General features: G+C 44.5%; 1 long non-coding RNA gene across 2 annotated transcripts; it reads right to left on the bottom strand.

The window, feature by feature from the left end:
* Positions 1-1882: 1882 nt before the first annotated feature.
* Positions 1883-21002, bottom strand: LOC105482035 (uncharacterized). Of its 2 annotated transcripts, XR_003018082.2 has the most exons (4): positions 20600-21002; positions 7016-7238; positions 3388-3543; positions 1883-2138 (listed from the first exon to the last, which is right to left on the bottom strand). It is a non-coding gene; the product is annotated as an uncharacterized lncRNA (long non-coding RNA). The 2 variants fall into 2 exon arrangements; XR_011607154.1 differs by lacking the exon at positions 7016-7238.
* Between the last annotated feature and the right edge of the window lie 311 nt (positions 21003-21313).

Below are 21313 nucleotides of genomic sequence, written 5' to 3'. Positions count from 1 at the left end.
GAGGAGTTAAATTAGCCACCTAGGCTTCCTCAGTTGGTAAGAAGGCAAAGCTGGGTTTCAAAGACAGATCTTGTGGCTGTGGATCAACTGAACTCTTGAGGTAACTGTCTGTTCACAGCTGTGTCTCTAACCTGATGTGCACAAGGTGAATAAGCACATATATAGATGTCCACACTCCACCCCCCCAAAGTCATGGAAAAATGAAAGCTTTAATAAATGTGGTTATAGATAAAGGAACAACTCATAATGACATCTGAAAGCACTTCTGTTAACAACTGAAATAAATGATCTGTCCGACTTTATAAGATGACATATAATGAACTAGTCTCAGAATAAAAGCCCTTGTCAGTGATGAGGAGAAAATTCACTGGGCACTATGGGATTGATCGTAGACTGTTTCTTTCCTAATTTAAACCTAACTCTTTAAAATTAAAAATTAGAGGATATGTGGAAAGAGAAGTGGATTAAGAGCTAAGAGACCTGGGTTTTCATCCTTGCTCTGGCTAATGAGCTGTTACACTTCCAAGTGACTCAGTCTTTGAATCTTTGTTTCTTCATTTGAAAAAAGAATGGGTACATCAGATAATCTCTAATGTCCTTTTCAGTGCCAATAGGCTGTAATAAGCTTTTTTTTTTTTTGAGAAAGGATCTCACTCTGTCACCCAGATGGGAGTACGGCGGTATGATCATAGCTCAGGGTACCTTCAAGTGATCCTCCCACTTCAGCCTCCCAAGTAGCTGGGACCACAGGCACCACACCATGTCTGGCTATTTTTTTTTTCTTCATTTTTTGTAGTCATGGAGTGACACTGTGTTGTCCAGGCTGGTATCAAACTCCTGGGCTCAAGCAATCCTCCCGCCTCAGTCTCCCAAAATGCTCAGACTACAGGCAGGAACCACCATGCCCAGCTAGCTAATGAGCTCTTTAAGAGAACTCATAAACGTGTCTAGAATGTGTATTTTTATCTTTATTATGATCACAAGCACCTGCCAAGGGTCTATTGCATATGCATTATCCATGTTAGTATATGTCCCTTTTGAGGGAGGGACACTGCTGCTAGGCATGGCTTGGCCTTTTGGCCTGGCTCCAGTCCCTCCTTGCTTTTGCTAACCCCCTCCTTTCTTAGGGAATAGAGTCCTACCCAAAGTCTGCATCAGGGGGTCTATGGCCTCCAGCATGGTTTGCCTGGAACTCCAGATCCTGTTGCACGCAGATTTCCTGTGGCTATGTTCTTTCCCGGTTAAAGGCCTAGTGATCACATCACATATCCTCAGCGTGCCTGATTAGACTTTCCTCCACTGATTGCTCTTGGGTCCTTGCTCTTTTTACCCATCCCATCTAACCAGCTTCTTGAGTTACTTAGTTTGAGCCTCTGTTTTCACAAAAGTTGAGGTTGCCTTGGGTGGCTTATATAAATTAGGATGGTAAGGAATAGCTACACAGGGAGGAGGAAATGGAGATGAAGCAGACTCTGCTGTTTTATTAATGTTGTCTAGCCCTCCCAGGATACTAGTACACTTTGGCAGGCTTTAACAGGACTTACCCTTTACCGCCTCCGCACTCCACTGGCACCAGAGATGTCTCCCATACCCCCCTCTCCCGTTCTACATCCACCCATCCTCTGAGAGCCGTGTCAAACCTCATCTGCTCAGGTCACAAGACTAAGTGGTCTCCCCTCCTCTGAAACGGCATGCCACACACTATCTGTAGCCTCCCCACTCTACACAGAGCCCAATTAATTCCCACTTCTTCAGATCTCAACCGAAAAGTCACTCTTCCTCCAGGAAGCCCCCCCTGGCTACACAAACAGGCCATATCCCTCTGTTTAGATGCTCATGAACCCCTGTTACTTTTCTTTCACCCCACTTAGTAGGTTGTGAATTCAATGTTTATTTGAATGAAGAATCGATTCCCAATACTCTCCCATGAGGACAGAATCTGGTCTCTTCCACTGACCACTGTATTCTCCAAGGTCTGGTAGGGTAACACCCGTATACTCTCCTGAACCTCGTTTACTCTCTTGAACATTTCTGTAAATCCTAATTACTTGCCTAAAGATCTTTTCTCTTCAGCTGATTTGCATCCTCCTTGAAGGCAGTTCCATCTTGCTGTTGTTCCTTCATAGTCCAGCACTGTTCTGAATAAATGTACATCAATTTGATGTTTCAGTTGTAGGAGACATTATTTGATCATTAGTCTGAATTTACAGCATATGAACTGTGAAGGGGACTTCTTCCTGAACAAATTTTGCTGAACTGAACTGGGATCCGCTTGCAGGCCCAGCAAGGCTAAACATCCACACCAAGATTTTGCAGGGAAAGAAAGGAAGGCATTTATATGCAGGGCACCAAGCAAGGAGAATTGGGCCACTCATGCTTAAGACCCGATCTCCCCGATGACTTGCAAGCAAAGATTTTTAAAGGCAGGGGTAAATTTCAGGAAAGCGGAAGTTACAGGCAAAACTGTAAATTAATACATGGATGTTAAACATTAGTTATCCCACCTAAAAAAGGTGGGTTTAGGTGGGATATCTGGAAGTGGGGGCTTACAGGCCACAGGTGGATTTAGGGATTCTGATTTGTGATTGGTTAAGGAATGGAAACTCTGTCTAAAAACTTCTGGTCAGCATAAAGGAATGTCAAGTTCTGGCCTATGGGTGTGCCTTCCTCCAGGCCCCTCAGGTAGAAATACAGAACAAAGAATGGTAGAGTTTAGTCCTCAGTTCCCCCTTATTTGAGGTTTGTGTGACAGTGGATTCATTTAGTGGGGGACCTAGGTTTCTGAAAAACACATCAGACATATGTTATGATGTTATCTTTAGTTTCTATAGTGAGCCAAATATCTTGTGACTCTAATTTCCTTGGCTATTGTTTTAAGCTACTATTACTTTCTTGCTGATCAAGTTGCTCATTTACTTCTCAGGACTAGCTAGGTGCCTGTAATTTCCCTCCAGGGAACTCGAGATTTTCCTTTATTTCCATGTTTGTAAGGGCCTGGCAGGTCCCTAAGAGGGAGTCCCTGCTGCATCTCAAACTTCCTGTACAGAAGGGAAGTTAATATTTAACATCAGAGTTGTAGATAGATGTGGGAAGAGAAATGAAAAGGAAACACTGACCCTGGCTTAAGGCCACTGGAGGTTCTCACAACAGGACATTGTCTGGGGACAGCATCGGGATGAGGAAGCTCATGGGAGAAGGGTTGGTCTTGGGGTTTTAGGCCTGATTCCATACTGTCTGCATTCCGTGGAGGCTACTCAACCTCCCCAGACTTTGGTCCTTTTCCTTCCACACAGTGCAATAGATGTGGTAGGGCCCGGTGAGCTATGACACACAACACATGGGTAGAAGATGATCATTTCAAAGAATCCAGTAATATTCAACACTTGCCAGAGTTCTGGATGCAGGCTTCCATTTCTTTTTGCAATTTGGACCAAGTAACTAGATCTCTCCTTTTTTTTTTCTTTTTGGAAAACATGGTGGTGCGATAGGGTAGAGGTGAATAGAAATAGCTGCCTTCTCTCTGCAGAGTTGATGAAGCATCAACTGCGATAATAAATGTGAAAACACCATGAAATGAAAACATCTATTTAAATGCAAGAGGTTGTTATTTACAGTCTTTAAATGATATTTGCCCAGCTCTGGTTGTTTACCTTTAGCACATCCCACAGAAACTGTGGAAACTACAAAAACTACAGAAAGTGATGATTAAATTCAGAAAGTCAATCTGACCCGATTTGTTTGGGTTGGCAATCTCTCTCTGTGCTGTTTTCTTGCTTAGGACTGAGGAAGCTTTATAGATGGACCGTGAGGAGGAAGTCCAGGCAAGCTGGTGGGAGTTCATGCCTTCAGAGAGGGGTCCTAGCTTTGATTAGGTCTGCGGATGGATTCCCTGTCAGTTTCAGAGGATTTAGTGGCCCTGCACTTCAACTGCCCCAAACCAGAAATCAATCTGGGACTGTGCAGGGGAGAAATGGTGAACTGTACTTTGCAGGACAGGAAAGAATAAGATAGACGAGGAGAGAAATGTTCACCAAAGACCATGAACTCATTCTTAAGCATCAGCAGAACAGGCTTATTGATGTATCTTACCAGAAGCCCTAAGCAGAGGAGTTAAACATGTAGAATTTGTAGTCAGGCAGGTTTGAGTTCAAATCTTGCCTCTACCCAGGAGCCCAGGGTAGGTTACTCTTCTTCTCTGTGCTTTAGTTTCCTATCTGTATGGGAAGAATAAAATCCCTACCTCTAATGATTATTGTGATGATCATATATGGGCATTCAATACATGTTAGTTTCTTTTTGTTACTACGGGCCAATGTCTTCTGTACTATCAGTTCAAGCCTTTTAGTTGTTTGAAGTCATTGGCACTTTCTAATCTCAGAGTTCTCAGAAGCAGCACGGTGAACTGGGAGTAGATTCCATGAAGAATAGGGTTCTGTTGGATGTGTCACTAACAGCTCTGTGACCTTGGGCAAGTTACTTAACTTTTCCAGCCCTGTTTTCCTGGACAGTAAAAAGAAGGTTGCAGGCTGGGCGCTGTGGCTCATGCTTGTAATGCTAGCACTTTGGTAGGCCAAGGCGGATGGATCACCTGAGGTCAGGAGTTCGAGACCAGTCTGGCGAATATGGTGAAACCATGTCTCTACTAAAAAAAAAAAAAAAAAAAAAAAGCACAAAAAGTTAGCTGGGCATGGTGGCGGGCGCCCCTATAATCCCAGCTACTTGGGAGGCTGAAGCAGGAGAATCTCTTGAACCCAGGAGGCAGAGGTTGCAGTGAGCCAAGATCACACCATTGCACTCCAGCCTTGGCAACAAGAGCAAAACTCTGTCTCAAAAAAAAAAAGGGGGGGGGGTTGCACGTTGTGAACAAATACCTACTGAACACCCAGGATGTTCAAGACATGTGAATGACTCAAAGAAGTGGCAGCTGCAGAAGTGATGGCCAATGTGGGGAAGGGGGTTGGTGGGGATTGGCAGAGACAGGGGACTCCGCATGTGAAACCTCAGTGAGGGGGCAGGACTGAGAGTATGTAGGCACCCTCTTCTGGAATGTAGGAGGAAATGGAGAATGTAGGTATAGGGGCTAAGGGGAACTTCAGTGAACTCTGAAGTTTCACTGAAAAATCAACTCGTAAAAGACAGATTAATTGGAGAAAAGGCATACAAATTGATTTAATGTGTATGCACGGGGGCCTTCAGAATGAACACCCAAATATACAGGGGAAATTGTTTATTTTTATGCTTGGGTGCAACAAAGTATGGATAGCCATGTAGAAATGCGATTGGACAAAATGGGTGTGTTCTAATGCTAACAGACTGAGTTAGGAAACCCAGCGAGACCTGTCTGTCTAGATCCTTCCTGGCCTCTCTGTGCATTCCTTCCTTCTGGGTGTGGGGAAGGCCCTCTCTGGAACGCGGGTCCTATGACCTACAGTCAAATAAGGTAGGTCAGATAATTTCTTTATGGCCTATTTTTACACAGAAAGGCAGAGGAAGTTGAGAGTAATATTTTTCGGTTTTACGGCTGGCTTTGAAGAAGGGGTTCTGGTTTCTATGACTGGCCTCGGGAAAGAGAAATTCTGGTTTCCATGGCTAACCTTGAGGGGAGAGAGAGGAGGTCAGGAGGTGAGAGAGAAACTTTTGCTTCTGAGGCTGCCTCTGAAACCTTTGTTTGGGGATATTGTTTTCTGAGTCCCAACACTGTTGAATAAGTTAACACCTGGATGGCTGAGTTGATTATAAAATAGACATGTAAGCCAAGGTCTGGAGCGGGAGGAGTCTGGACGGTTTCAAGGGTGGAGGTAGGCACAAGAGCCAGCATCCCCTAACCCCCTGGAGGGGTAGTGGGAGGAGGAGGGCAGCAGCTCTGCAGTGAGCAAGGAAGCCCGGGACAACCCAAATCCACTGGTCTGGGGGCTGCACCTGCCGCACTGGGGCTGGCCCCCAGGTGGGCGGGGGGGGCGGGGCTTCCTCGGAGCTCGCTGATTGGCCAGTCGCGCAGGCAGGTGCCGTCTGACGCCTCGGGATCCCAAAGCATGGCCTCCTGCCTCACCTCAGGTTGTTCATCACGCTCAGGCTAATTTCCCAGTCTGAGAGCTGATGCTGATCAGCCCCTAAACCTCACACGCAGCCAGGCTCCAGCCACTTTAATTTCTGGCTGGGAATTAGCAAGGAGGCTATGCTGCCCCCACGCCCCTTTCCTGTAGGTGTTGCTGTCGATCACCACACACCCAACACACACCTCCTTTTCCTACATTACTCCCCTCAGCCCCCTGATCTCCCCACCTCCACCATTTGGGGGGCAACCCTTTCACCTCTTAATATCACCCCATCCACTGCCAAATACATTCTGATTTTTAAAGAGGCGTCCTCTAGGTTGACATCCTGGCATGAAAAGGCACCGTTTGACCTTCCCTGGTTACCACACTGTCTATTCGGCTGGTGTGGATGGAAAGGCTCCCACACTCACTCCTCCTTCTGTCTCTTAAAAAAAAAATTACCCACCTCCCCTTTCAAATAAAAAAAAGAGAGGGAGAGAGGGAGAGGGAGGGAGAGAATTTGACATTGTATAATTTAAAATTGCACAGCCTAGAGCCCACAAAACCGAGCATGTAATTACACACTTACTAGAGGTAACAGCAGTGCTGATAATTATTCTTTACACAGGAGAGACCCTGCTGATATCCCACAGTCAGAAAGTGGGAACTACAATATCTTTAATACCATCCTCAGAGACCCTCATAAGCAGAAGAGAAGTATGAGAAAGCTCACAAGGTCCACAGCAATATCTTCATCGCGCCGGAATGTCAGGGGCTTTAGCACAACAGAAATCAATAGTTTCTAGTACATTTTTTTGGTACAATTTTTTTTTTTTTAATGACCTAACCTGAGAAAGTACAGGGAAGGCAGAGGTACAGAACAGTAGGAAACAAAACCTCCTTAACCGAAGGCCTGTCTGTTTAGACATGTCATGCAACGTCAGTTTAGGAGAGACACATTCGTTATCTGAGCCACACACCTGGGCAGCTGGAGTGAGGTCTTGGTCCTGGAGTGCTTTTGGTCATAGGTAAAACCTTTTCGTTTAAATCATGAACTGGTCCTTCTCCCCGTATTTCCTGACGAAGGCAGCACCTTAACTAATTATTGGCTGTAAAGTGATGCAGTATTAAATCTCTAAAGAGAGGAGATTAATATCCAGGCATTTCTTTCCAGGCACTTGGCCCTTTTCTGCTCCTTTCTCCCTATGGACAGAAAATGAGTTGGTTGCATGTTAAAAAATAAGACCAAGCATCAGTTGAAACACTGAGAAATTTAAAGCAACAGTCAGTGATGCCACAAAGTGAAGTAAACGGTTTTTGTGTTAAACTTGTACTTTGACTTTTTTTTAATACTATAACTTGTTTTCGAAAGGAGACCATTTTGCTGTTTGCACCTCTATGCTAACTACAGAAGGGGACAAATGGTTACCTTTTTCTACTCCGTAACCATAGCCAAGTTCTTACGCAGTTTGCTCTTAAAAATGCTTCTTGATTGTTTGCAGGTTGTGCTGATGTTCTGATTGACAATGTGCATCAATTCAGCTGGGCTAATAAGCCAATTTAATTGGGTCCATTGTTCAGTAGAAATGGCAGCCAATTTTTGTTTGGGGCTTAGGGGAAGGACACTCTGACTGACTGATTCTTTACTGTGTGCCAGGCATAAATGGATAGATGCATTTCTGTACATTAGTCATTTGAGACTCATACAGCTTCTGTGCGCTTTGTACTATCCTCCTATTTTAAATATGAAAAAACTGAGACTCAAACAGGTGAACTTGACCAAGGTCACACAGCTAACAAAGATGGAAGAGCAAAGACTCCAGTCAGCTCTGTTGACTTTGGACAGAAGGGTGTATTGTTTCATTTTACCATTTGAATGGTATGGCCAGGCCAGTGAGTTTAAAGGGGGTGGGAAGCTCAGAGCAGGGAGGTCCTTGGAGATGACTTTACAAAATGTCTTTTGGTGGGGACATTGCATCACAACATATGAACAAAGAAACAGTGGCCAGAGGAGTCTGTGGTGACTCCCCAGGGAAACAGATTCTAGGGGCGGCAGACTCCAGGCTGGTCTGCACCTGGGGCCCAATGAAAGCAGCAGTTAGCTATTAGGCCACCTGAAAAGAGGGAATTAGAGGACAGGCAGATGTTTTCAATGCATGAGCAAAAGTGAAGACATTGGTGTGAGAAGTAGAGAGCTGAAGGCCAGAAGTCTAAGGGGATGAATGGAATTGCATCTGCTGGAGGTCTTCAGATTTCCGGTATGCAGGGTTATTCTGGATATTTCAGCTATGTTAACTGGCTTTTTGGTTTGATCTGGGTGGAGTGGGGGCCATGAGATCCCTGACGCTGCTAATTTAAAGAGGCTGTATTAGCAGACTCAGGGTAAGGACCACAGGTATATAAAGGCCTTATCAGCGGCAGCCACAGACTATTTACTCTGAATCTCCCATGGCGGCTGGCTCCAATGCTTGTAATTTCTGCTGCTTTTGAGAAGGGTGCAGGATACTTATTGCTTATTAGGACTCGTGCTTGAACCTTAAATGAGAGTAATCAGCAGGACCATCTCTGCGCACGTTGGTAGGAAATTGGAATTTGTCTTTTGGTCTGTATCTCCGTTTGCATCCACTTCAGTGACCCCAGCTGAATCCTGGTGACCCAAGAGCCTGGATGAAAACCTATGGTGTGATCCCTCTCACGGCTGTATTCTCATTGGTATAAAAGGCTTCAAAGGGCCGGGCGTGGTGGCTCACGCCTGTAATCCCAGCACTCTGGGAGGCGGAGGCGGGTGGATCACCTGAGGTGAGGAGTTCACAACCAGTCCGCTCAACATGGTGAAACTCCGTTTCTACTAAAAATACAAAAAATATTAGCCAGGCATGGTGGCGCATGCCTGTAGTCCTAGCTACTTGGGAGGCTGAGGCAGGAGAATCACTTGAACCCCGGGGGTGGAGGTTGCAGTGAGCCGAGATCACGCCACTGCACTCACATATTAGTGTAGCTTACCCACTCGGTCCTTTGTAAATCAATCCGCATCTGTACTTTGAGAGCACAAACTTCTGGAGGAGAAATAAAGGAAGAAGGCTGCCTGGGGAGGGAAGGGCCTATGTTAGGGCTGAAGGTCTGGAGCACAGAAGTTCAGCAAGGCAGGAAGCTCTTGACCTTTGCAACCAGAACAGTTTGGGATGCAGCTGCTTTCCAGGCCCTAGCTGTTTGGATCTTGACTCTCGTACTTTCAATGGCCCCGGGAGCTGGGATGGCAGGAGTTAAGGAGCAAGATGAGTTCCTGTTGGTGACTCATGCCAGGAATTTCTTCAGGTCCCCATGGGGGAGAGGTCATTGGAGACAAGGCCTTCTAGGATCCTCAATTTAGGCTACTGACTCATACACAAATCCTTTCTCTTAACATAGCAACAATTATCTATGAGAATTAGCAAACTGAGAGCATAGGCATTGGAGTCAAATAGATGTGACTTTGAGTTCCAACTGGGCTATTTCTCAACTGCGCAACTTTGGGCAAGTTATTCTGACACTCAGTTTTGTTTTGTTTTTCCTGAGAAATGGGAATAAAACTCTCTCCTTTGGGGTTGCTATTAAGAATAAATAATAGATGGAACTTAGTAGAGACTCAGTACTAGTTTCTTTCACCTCTTCTTTCTCCATCAGTTTCCCACTCTCCACTTTTCCCTCCCCAAATTATAAGGCGTCAAAAATTCAGGGAAAAGAAGAGGACCAAGGGAAGTGACACACCAGTGAAACATTGCTTGAGGGATAAGTCTCAACTTCAGGGGTGGGATCACTCACGCCACAGGAGATCCCCTTGACCTGCCTATTGCATTTCTAAACCCAGAGGCAAATTGAAGGCATCACAAGTATGAGAGATGATGTAGGAATTGCAACAAATATTCAAAGAAATAAAACTACCAATACCTCTTTGCCACCTCCAAGATAAGAGAGGGCAGAGGGCACATGGGGAGAAGAGCGGGGAGAAGGGGATAACTTAGAATCATTCACCTCTTGTTGCTATTGTTGTTAAATAGCACTCCTGGCACTCCAAACTGAAAGCAGTGTTGGCACCAAAGTCTTTTTTTTTTTTTTTTTTTTTTTTTTTTTTTTGAGACACAGTCTCACTCTGTTGCCCAGGCTGGAGTGTAGTGGCATGATCATAGTTCACTGCAGCCCCAACCTCTCAGACTCAAGCAATCCTCCTGGCTCAGCCTCCTGAATAGCTGAGACTAGGTGCACAACACCACACCTGGCTAATGTATTTATTAGTAGAGATAGGGGTCTCGCTATGTTGTCCAGGCTTGTCTTGAACTCCTGAGCTCAGGTGATCCTCCCACTTTGACCTCCCAAAGTGCCGGGATTACAGGTGTGAGCTACTGCACCAGGCTGGGTGTCTGAGTGTTCAGGTCATCTGAGGCTGCAGGTCACACATTTACCATAAAGGGAAGGAGTGAGGATTGTTAAAAACCAGAATTGCCCTAGAGTGAAGGGCTTCCTTTTCGTATTCATACTTCAGAAAGATGAAGCTGCTCGTGGCCCCTTTTTGGCCTTTTTGTGCTTTCCTATGGTAGTGGGTAGGTTAGAGAACACGGTAAAACACACGACTTTGCCATGTCTTGGGTCTTTTCATCCTCCGTCCACCTCCCGCCCCCACCTACCCCCGAACCTTCCCTCCTTTGTGCAAATCTGTTTTCGCCACAGGAGCACATGCTGTCTCTTCTAGCTACAACACTACTTGCTAATTCAACGATTCATCTTTAATGAGGCCCCCTGCCAATGTTTAAATAGCATTCAGAACAAAGAAAAGGCAATATTTCCAAAACAGCTGCTTCTGCTGCATCCTCATAGCTCATCTCTCAGAAAATCAAGAAAAATACCTTGACAGATGATGGAAAAAATACCTGGCTATTATAGATAGAGCTGCTATCTATATATGTATAAATGGATAGGTATAAAGATAAAATACCCACTTTTATGATGCCAGAGATTTTGAATATAAGCATCCTAAAAAGTTTTGTTGGCTTTAGATAGTGCTACATCAGGGACGCTTTTCTTTGTGATTTTATTGGTTCTTTTCAGAATTGTTTGGGAAACACATTTGGTCATGGAAAGAGCACACAATTTGGAGTTAGCTAAATCTAGGCCCATCTTTGCGCTCTGTCACTGACTAGCTGTGTAAGTGGGTAGATCATGTGAGCTCTCTGCCCATATGTTATCTTACTGGTAAAATGAAGATAATACTCTCTTCCTTCCTGGATATATGTCAGCATGGCTAGCACAATGTTTGGCAAATAGTAGACCTGCAATCATTTCTTTATTTTATATTTTAGTTTTTGAGACAGTGTCCTACTTTGTCACCCGGGCTGGAGTGCAGCAGTGCGATCTCGGCTCACTGCAACTTCCGCCTCCCAGGTTTAAACAATTCTCCTGCCTCAGCCTCCTGAGTATATGGGATTATAGGCATGTACCACAGCACCCGGCTAACTTTTTGTATTTTTAGTAGAGGCAGAGTTTCACCATGTTGGCCAGGCTGGTCTCGAACTCCTGGCCTCAAGTGATTCACCTGCTTCGGCCTCTCAAAGTGTTGGGATTACAGGTGTGCCACCGCACCTGGCCATTTCTTGGTTTTAAATTCAGGACCTTCTAAAATCATAAAGCACTGGCAGAGTCTGAAGGACTCCGTGCCTGTGTTTCTAGAAGTGCTGTTCCAGGGGCAATAAGTCTTTTCAGTAGCCACCTCTCTAATGTGCATCATCAATTCCACATCTTTGAGTAAGAAAGGATAAGCATCATGTAGGGAAGGAGGCTTGGGAAAGTTCACAGTTGCCTTTATCAGTTTTTAAAAGGGAGATTGAAAATAACAGAGATTAGAAAAATAATAAATGAACCCAAGGAAACTTAGAAGAAAGGAATTAATGTGTTTCAAACAATTAACAAACTCTAACACAGAAATATGGTAGAATTGATTTAAAACCATACAAGACATGGTTCTTTGAAAGGGGGAAAAACGGAAACTTTGAAAAAGAATTGAATTAAGAAAAAACACTTAACATTAGGCCTGAGCTAAAACCTATAGACACAAATGAAGAAACTTTTATTAGAGAAAGATGAGGCAGATGTTCAGAGAGATGTGAAGGAAAAGTGAGGGAATGGGAGGAGGAGGAAGAAGAAGCAGCCAGGCTTGTCCCTCCCATTGCCTGTCTGGTCAATTCTTCCTTGAATTCCATCTGATGCTTTAATTTCCTTTTTTGCTTTAGCCATCTTGAAGTTGATTTCTACTATGTACTTGTAATTAAGCAACCATTACTAATACAGATGTGAAAATAGCAAGTTACAAAGTAGTTACTTTAATATGGCCCTATTTTTGTGAAGGAAAATTGTGTATAAATGTCTATAAAACAAAACCTGGAAGTATATACCCTAAAAACGATAACAATTGTTATATTTGGGGAATGGGATTATGAGTGCATTTTATTTTCTTCTTTTTGCTTGTATAATTGATTATGCATGAGTTATCAGGACCAGAGGGCTGTTTGGACTTGTGAGGATTAGTGGATTTGTAAGATTTAGCCTATCTGATTAGTTAGATATCTTATTTATCTTCTTGGCCTTTAAAAGAGGGATGTTAGAGCAATGATAATATGTGTGCATAAGGGCCAGACTGATGTTGTATGGCAACCAGGGGGTGACATCAATGAGACGAGAGAGGGGAGCACCAATTAGAAAGGTTAAAGGGCCAGATAAAGGAGCCAAGCAGGCAAATCCAGGGTTCACAGATCCTGATAGAGAACCGGTCTTTCCATCTGATTGCCGAGAAACAGGGGTGCCTACAGAACTGTTGTAATCAGGAGTCATTTGGTTGCAAGGACAGAAATTTCTTCAAGCTTAACATTTATAAAGGCTTCATAAAACGATACAGGGACATCACATTGACCCCTAACTGTATAACTATGGCCTGCTACTCTGTCTGTGGTTCTGGGTGGCCTCTCCTTACTTCTTTCTGCAACTCAGATGTCTCTGTGAGCTCCAAAGCGCCCACCTTAATAAGGGTAGGGAGAGCCAGCCTCTCCTACCCTGAGCTTCCATAGCACATTCTATTGTGCTGCAGTTTTCTCTTTCTCTCTCTCTCTCTCTCCTTTCTTCCCTTTTCTCTCCTCTTTTCTTTCCTTTCTTTTCTCCTCTCTTCTTTCTTCTCTCCTCTCCTCTTCTCTTTTCTTTCATTTCTCTCCTCTCCTTCGCTTTCTTTCCTTCTCTCTCTCTCCTTTCCTTTCTTTCTTTCATCTCTGAGCTCATTATGGTAGAAATGAACTTTTTCCTTTCTCTTTCATCAATCACCAGAAAACTGCTCAATACTTATTTTGAATAACAAATATGACAGTGTGAGTGAAAGTACTTTATAAAATTAAGTACTTTATAAAATTATCATAATACAAGATGATATTTTGTTGTGTTCTTTCAAGGCAGCCTTTCTTGCATTCTTACTCCACGCCTGTTCCTGGTATAATATCCAGGCAGGCCAGTTGCAGAACTAAAATTAATTTTACCAATCCATCTCCTGGTTCAGAAATCAGATGAGATGAGACACATGGAAGTGCCTATTCCCATGCCTTCTGCATAGTAGCTGTTTACGCTTGGTTAAATCCCTGAGGAGGGTCCAATGGAAAGATGAACAAAAAAGAATTAGGTGTTCAGTGTCTTCATATGGCTCTGGAGGTTTTTAATGGGGAGACTCCAGCAGCTTGACCTCAGTTGGGCACAGTCCGTCAAGGAATCTTAATGCCCACATCAAGCTCCATTACATGACTTCTTGGTATGTATTTGACTTTTTTTCATCTTTTCCCGTGATCACATTTATTTTAATGTCCAGAATCTGCAGCTACACATACCCCCTCTTTGATACTTGTCCTTCTACGTGGCATGGCTCATAGATTGTTTTAACCATGCAATATGATCTCGATCTCTTTAGAAGTAGGCTTAGGTAGAAATAAATCCCCACTGAAATAGTGATTCCACCATAGCCTTTCTCAGTGGCTTTTAGGAACATTCTCTGTTCAGCAGGACTCATCTTGGTCATGAACTTTTGCCTATAGAGCACTAATTCCCATAATTTCCTTCAAGGAGATGTTAACTCAACAAATGCTTATTGAACATTAATACATACTACTGGGTCTCTGGTGTTGCTTATTTTCTTTTGTGATTACTAAACCAGTACCACTGTATTCAGGGGGCTCAGAACATAGAGGAAAGACAGACAGTTCTAGAATTTGTCTCAAGCCCGCCGTGGCAGTGATGTAGGGTAACTCACTTCCAGTCTACTCTTCATTTGCTTTTCTCTGATATGAAGTCTGGAAAGATCCGAACACGTCTTCCAAATTCCCTAGCAGTCTGGAGTGACTGTATTGTGGCTTCAGTTGTGGTCGGTGAAACATCACAGAAGTGAGGCCTCTTTTCTTCTTCCTTCCTCCTCCCCATTGTGAGTGTGGGGCTTGAGCTTGGCAGCCCTCTCTAAGGCTGGCAGAGAGAGAGAGAGAAGGGAGAGCTTGGTTCCTCTGTGGCACACACCAGCCCTGGACTGCTATGCTGATATTGCTTTGTGAGAGAAGTAAACCCCTTATCATTTCAGCTGCTGTTTGTTTATGGGAGCTTGCAGGCTAAAGCAGTCTCAACTCACATATCTGCCCACTCACAGGAGCCTTGACTGGAGGGATCTTACTTCACTTAGCATTAGCCCATGAAGCCCATCTAGCGTGATCTACGTTATAGTGGACAGTCCAACCCCCTCCCCGCAGGCATGGGCTGGCAAACTCTAGTTATGAGATGATCTTTAATTAACAGCAAAAATCACATATGACATCATGTAATAGGCAAACTAGAAATCAGGGATGAGTACCACTTTGTTCACAACTGGCAGATTCCTTTCTCACTAATCCATTTCCACTTTCCATTTCATTCTCCCCGTGACCCTGACCCTCCAGCAGAAAAGACTCCATTTACTCCTGAGCTGTTGATCTGTTTTCTCCTGTTCTTCTTCAATGTGGCCTTCTTAGCTCATTTACCTCGCTCTTCCTTTTCCAGGCCCCCTCGCCTCCTGTGACGCATTTTAGTGAATTGTCTCCCTAGTGGTAGCCTGGCTCTATTCTCACTCTCCAGGTCATACAGTAACTCTAGTAAGAAGGGACCAATGCTACATTTCCACAGAAATTGGGATCAAGTGCAGGAAAATAGAGTTAAGAGGAATGATTTGTTCCTGGGAGTAGGAGCTTTGAGTTGGAGAAAGCTTTGTATGGGACTTTTTTTTTTTTTTTTTTTTGAGACAGAGTCTCGCTCTGTTGCCCAGGCTGGAGTGCAGTGGCGCGATCTCGGCTCACTGCAAGCTCCGCCTCCTGGGTTCACGCCATTCTCCTGCCTCAGCCTCCTGAGTAGCTGGGACTACAGGCGCCCGCCACCACGCCCGGCTAGTTTTTTGTATTTTTTAGTAGAGACGGGGTTTCACTATGTTAGCCAGGACGGTCTCGATCTCCTGACCTTGTGATCCGCCTGCCTTGGCCTCCCAAAGTGCTGGGATTACAGGCGTGAGCCACCGCGCCCGGCCTTGTACAGGATTTAATGTTTACATCGAGATGCAGAGGGGACAAAAAGGATATTTTTTTTCCCCTCAGAGAACAGAAGAAATAAATTCCAGGTGTAGGAAAGAGTGCAATCTAGATACAGGTGGGTGGCATGTTTGGGGAGCACTGGATAGTCTCTTAAAGAGACATGAGGAAGTGGTGTGAGATTCCCTATATATGAGGCTGGAAAGAGATATTTGGACTAGAGTTTGAAGAAAACAGAGAAGCTTGAAAGGTTTTTTTGTTTTGTTTTGTTTTTGTTTTTGTTTTTGTTTTTTACAGGTAAATGGTAACCAATTAAATCCTGGAGAGAAAACTAGACAGTGTTTTAATCAGGGAGAAGGAAAGGAACTATATTTAATAAATACCAGGTGCCCAGCAGTACTACTTTAAATTCACAGGTTAATTTTCTTCTTACAATATGCCTTGATGGTAGATATAATATTACGCTCTCATTTTATAGCAGAATGAAGAACAACCAGTCAGGTAGCTATGGGAGCAAGTTCACACCAGAGACGACTGGGGGCTTGGGTGGGGCAGGAGCAATGAGGATGGAGAAGAAGACACGGATGAGAGCTGTTTCAGGAATAGAGGCAAAAACAGATGGAATCATTGAAACATGCAAGTGGGCTAGTGAGGAAAGTCCAAGATGGGCATTAGCAAAGTTTCAGTGAATGAATTAATAAGACAGAGACGTGTTATAGAGGCAACCAGCAGGACCTGATAGAGCTGATGGGATGTAGCATGATCAGGTTGATGGTGGTCCCTGCTGTCAAATGTTGCAGGTAGGTCAAGGACAAGTAAGACTCACAGAAACTTAATGGAGAGACTCTGCAACCTTTAAAAAGCACTCTTCACAAATAGGGCAGAGGCTAAATAGGAAGTGTCTGGAGAGTCAATGGAAGATAGGAATGGAGACCAGGCATAGGTGTAGCCTTATTTTCAGGAAGTCTGATGGTCAACAAAGAAGAGATGCTGTGGAAAGTTAAGCACGTGTGTGAGGGAGAGGGGTTAAGCCTGAATAAAGGCCCTTTGAAGGGCAGAAGACCTTGTTGAGAAGTTGAATGACTGGAAGGTGAATAGAAGGGGAGACATCCCAGGTACAAGAAGGAGGGGAGGATAAAGATTGAATGCATTTGTAGAGATAGTTACAGTTTATACAGTGCTTTTCATTCAGTGTCTCATATAGGGATAGGTGGGACCAACATCACCACCCATTTGATAGATGGGTAAACTGAGGCTCATAGAGATCAGATGACTTTATTAGAGAGGGGAGAGGGAGGATATGAACTCAGGATGCCTGAAACTGGTTAGGATTTTGTTTTTTTGTTTGTTTTTATTCTTTGCCTTCCACATGAGGAAAAGATGACTTGAAAAACTACCACTTAGGAGTAACACATTTTTGTGGAGAAACACTCCCATTCATTGCCTACTTTGAATTTTCCACCACAATGACCCTGTGAGGTTGGCAGAATCAGCGTTTTTCTCATTCCATCAATGAGCAAACGCAACCTCAGCAAGGCCAAGCAACTTCCATGACGCCACATAGCTGAGAAATGGCCAAGAAGGGCCTCAGACTCTCATCTTGACTCTTAGATGAGCAGTCCTGTCAACAATGAGGCGTCTCCCTGCACTTGTGGATGAGAAGACAGCCTCCCAGCAGTGTGGCAGATAAACAGTGCCTGTCCCCCATATTTCTGGTTCTCTACTCCTTCCTGGAAGCTGGAGGGTTGTATATTGCCATGCCCTTGGGTTAGGCATGACCATCTGACTCGCTTTGGACAATGCAGCATGAGCTGATGTGCAGTTCTTCACAGTTTTGTCTTCCACTGTCTGGGCTATTTTGGAGGAGAAAGGGCTGTAAGATGGAAGCTGCTGGAATGTCAACTCAACGCTGGGAGGCTAGCTGCCTGGAAAGCTGCCTAAACCTGGAGCCAACTTTGAGTGAGAAGTAAAATAAAATGCCTGATATTTGGAGATTGTTACAGCAGCATGATCTAGTTTATACAGTTGAACACCAACAAACTCTTCCCAGTGGAAAAAAATAAAAATCCCAGTGCCTCATAGAAAACCCTATCCCAAAGAGACAAGCATCTTCCCAGAATAACTGGGAAATAAACATCACTAAAAGCCCCTCTAGGAGTTAAAATGCCATCAGGACTTTTTTTTTTTTTGAAGGCTGTATTGGATGTTGAGTTTTTATTATGAGGTTGAGTTGTGAGCTTGAGGAGAAATTGTTTTTACAGATGTTCAGGGTGTGTTATGAGGAAATGGCCTTTTACAGGGGTTCAGATTGATGGGCTCTCTAGGGACCCCTTCTGACTACATGCGCAGAGGAAGTAGGGAGGGGCCTGAAGAGGCACAGAAGGACACTGGAGTTTGAGGAAGACCAGGAAAGGGGGTGGCTGAACGATGAACTAGAACAAGATTTGGAGTCACATAGACTTGAGTAGAGTCCTGGCCTTGCCAATCACTTAACCTATCTGAGTGTTAAAATGGTTTTCTATAAAATGGGAAAAATGATACGTGCCTTACAGAATTGTAGTGAATTTAGATAGATTCAGTCACAATTATCATTACTTTTGTTGTTATTGGTAATACAGTTGTCCTTTGGTGTCCATGAGGGATTGGTTCCAGGCATCCCCACCAGGATGCCCAAATCTGAGGATGCTCAAGTCCCTTGTATAAAATGATGTAGTATTTACACATAATCTGTACACATCTTCCTGTATACCTTGTCATCTCTAGATTACTTATAACACCTAATACAATGTAAATGCTATATAAATTGTTATTGTTTATTTATATTATTTTTTATTGTCCTACTTTTTTTTGTTTGTTTTTCTGAGATGGAGTTTTGCTCTGCTGCCCAGGCTGGAGTGAGTGGTGTAATCTCTGTTCACTGCAACCTTCACCTCCCAGGTTCAAGCAATTCTCCTGCCTCAGCCTCCTGAGTAGCTGGAATTACAGGTGGCACCAACATGCCTGGCTAATTTTTGTATTTTTACTAGAGATGGGGTTTCACCATGTTGGCCAGGCTGGTCTCAAACTCCTGACCTCAGGAGATCCATCTGCCTCAGCCTCCCAAAGTGCTAGGATTACAGGCGTGAGCCACCACGCCTGGCCGAGTATTTTTTTAATTTATTTTTTATTTTTTAAATTTTTTAGAGACAGGGTCTCTCTCACTCTGTCACCTAGGCAGGGGTGCAGTGGTGCAATCATAGCTCACTGCAGACTCAAACTTCTGAGCTCAAACCATCCTTTTGCCTCAGCCTCCCTAGTAGCTGGAATTACTGGAACGTGCCACCATGCCTGGCTAATTTCTGTATTTTTATTTTTTTTGTTGAGATGGATTCTCGCTATGTTGCCTAAGCTAGTCTTGAATTCCTGGGCTCAAGCAATCCTCCCACCTCACCCCCCAAAGTGTTGGGATCACAGGCGTTAGCCAGCATGCCCAGCCACTGTTTTCTGAAGTTGGTTGTATTCTTGGATGTGGAATCCATGGATATGGAGGGCCAACTGTAGCTTACATTGGGGACTTGATCTTCCAGTTCTTACTTTTTTCTCCTGAAGATTCAAAGTGGTTGCTATAAACTGAATTGTGTGGCCTCAAAATTCCTGTTTTGAAGCCCTCCCCACCAGTGTGGTGGTATTTGGAGGTGGGGCCTTTAGGAGATAATTAGGTTACCTGAGGTCATGAGGGTGGGGCCCTTATGAAGGGATTCGCGGCCTTGAAGAATTAGTGCCATAGGAAGACAGAGAGAAGACTGCTTTCTGAAAGCCAGAAAAAGAGCCCTCAGTAGAATCCAGCCATGCTGGTGCCCTGATCTTAGCCTTTCAGCCTCCAGAACTGTGGGAATATGAATGCTTGTTGTTTAAGCACCAAGTCTGTGGAATTTTGTTATGGCAGCCGGAGCTAATATACAGCTGGATTTGAAGAGGGAGTTAGAAGCTTCTACTACTTGTCTACTTTTATTGCTTCTTTTGTGACTACATTTTGGAATGGTGAGACCTTGGGAATTGTAGGTTGGAGAGGGTGAGGTGGGGGTGCCTTCTTTGTAGAAGTGGCATTTGAATCTTAAATGCTGAGAGCAGCCAGGCTGTGGCTGGGGACAAAGGAGCTGGCTGCTTAGAGCTGGCTCCAAGGTCATGGTTCTAAGTGGGCCTTCTGCGTGGTCTGGTCTTGCTTACCGGAAAATTGATTTCGGGTAGGCTTCCGGTCAGTATGAAATAGAATTCATCTATTCGTCCTATCTGATACCACTCTTGGGAGCCCCAGCAAAGTGTGCGGGGCATTGGCATTGGGTGTCAACTAGGGGAGGCAAAGGGAACCCACAAAATATTGGCCCCAAGGGAGAACTTGGTGGGGTCTCCTTTCCAGAGCCCTGACCTTGCACCTGTCACCTCAAGCATTTTTGTCCTCTTGCTTGGAAGATTGTGCAGTTCTAAAAGAGGACATTGGACGTTGTAATCTTTTCCTTAACACAGGTTTCCTAGTCTTTATTTATTCACACGCAATTGTCATGTTCTTTTGTTGTTGTATCTGTAAAATGTCCATCCTATTATTTACTTTATAATTCATCAAAATTGACCCATTTTATTTAAACATCTACTTTAGTTTTATGTTAATACTATTTAAAAACTGGTAGTCTGTGTTTTATTTTCATTTTTTTAATTATTATTTTTTTTTAGAGATGGGATCTCCCTGTATTGCCCAGACTGGTCTTGAACTCCTGGCCTCAAGGGGTCCTCCCTCCTCGGCCTCCCCAGGTGCTGGGATGACAGGCATGAGCCATCATGCCCAGTTCCCCCCCCCGCCCCACTTTTTTTTCCTCTAATACACATTACAACAAATATGTCACTTAAAATTTTTAGAGAATATTCATGAATGTCCCACCTCACATCATCTTGGGGACCACTCATAGGACACGAACCACATTTTGGGGTACTCACTTTAGGAGCTGAGGCAAGCAGCGTGCCTTACAGACGGGAGTGGGATAAGGGGCGTTTGGAAGGAGCAGCAGCATTCTTGCAGCACCAGCCCCATGGGTGGCCTCCATCTCGGTGGAGCCTCCGTCTTGGCACTGCCATCTGCTCCAAGCGAGCAGGCTTTTGTGAGAAGCTGTGGGAGGATAAGCCTGGCTGATTGGCTGGAGCCATGCCCAGAGTGCCCAGATGTACATTTGCCCCAAAAGAGGGGGCACAGCTGGGGTTCACTGTCTCCCTGGAGGCCTGGTTTTTCTGGTGCAGCTCAATGCTGCCTCCCACTTTCCTGCTGCGCATTCTGCTCAGCTGGGCGGCGAGGAGCGGGCCCAGAGCGGCACCGCGAGCTCCCTCACCGCCGTCTGCCTGCCATTTGCTGCCACTGGGGACCTGCGACTGCTTCCATGGAAACAGAACCACGGATTGTTTTTCCAGAAAATGTCTCAATCTAATTTGTGTAGAGCCGCGTTGTATGTGTGCACGTCTGTGTGTGTGCTTCAGTTGTAGAAGGGGGTGGGAAGTGGAAAGAGGGAATTTGCATAGAACCTACAATTTTCCTCATTTCCCAGGGAGTTGATGATTTCAGGTGAGCGCTGCATCCCAGACCCTGAGTCGTATTACGGGCTTGGGTTAGGAAGCAGTGGCCGTTATATTTGCCTAGGGAACTCCGAAATACTTGAATTC

This window comes from Macaca nemestrina, chromosome 8 (assembly GCF_043159975.1).
Source record: "Macaca nemestrina isolate mMacNem1 chromosome 8, mMacNem.hap1, whole genome shotgun sequence".
Taxonomy (NCBI): domain Eukaryota; kingdom Metazoa; phylum Chordata; class Mammalia; order Primates; family Cercopithecidae; genus Macaca; species Macaca nemestrina.
Note: the sequence above shows the minus strand (reverse complement) of the source record. Positions and strands in the feature narration are given on the sequence as shown.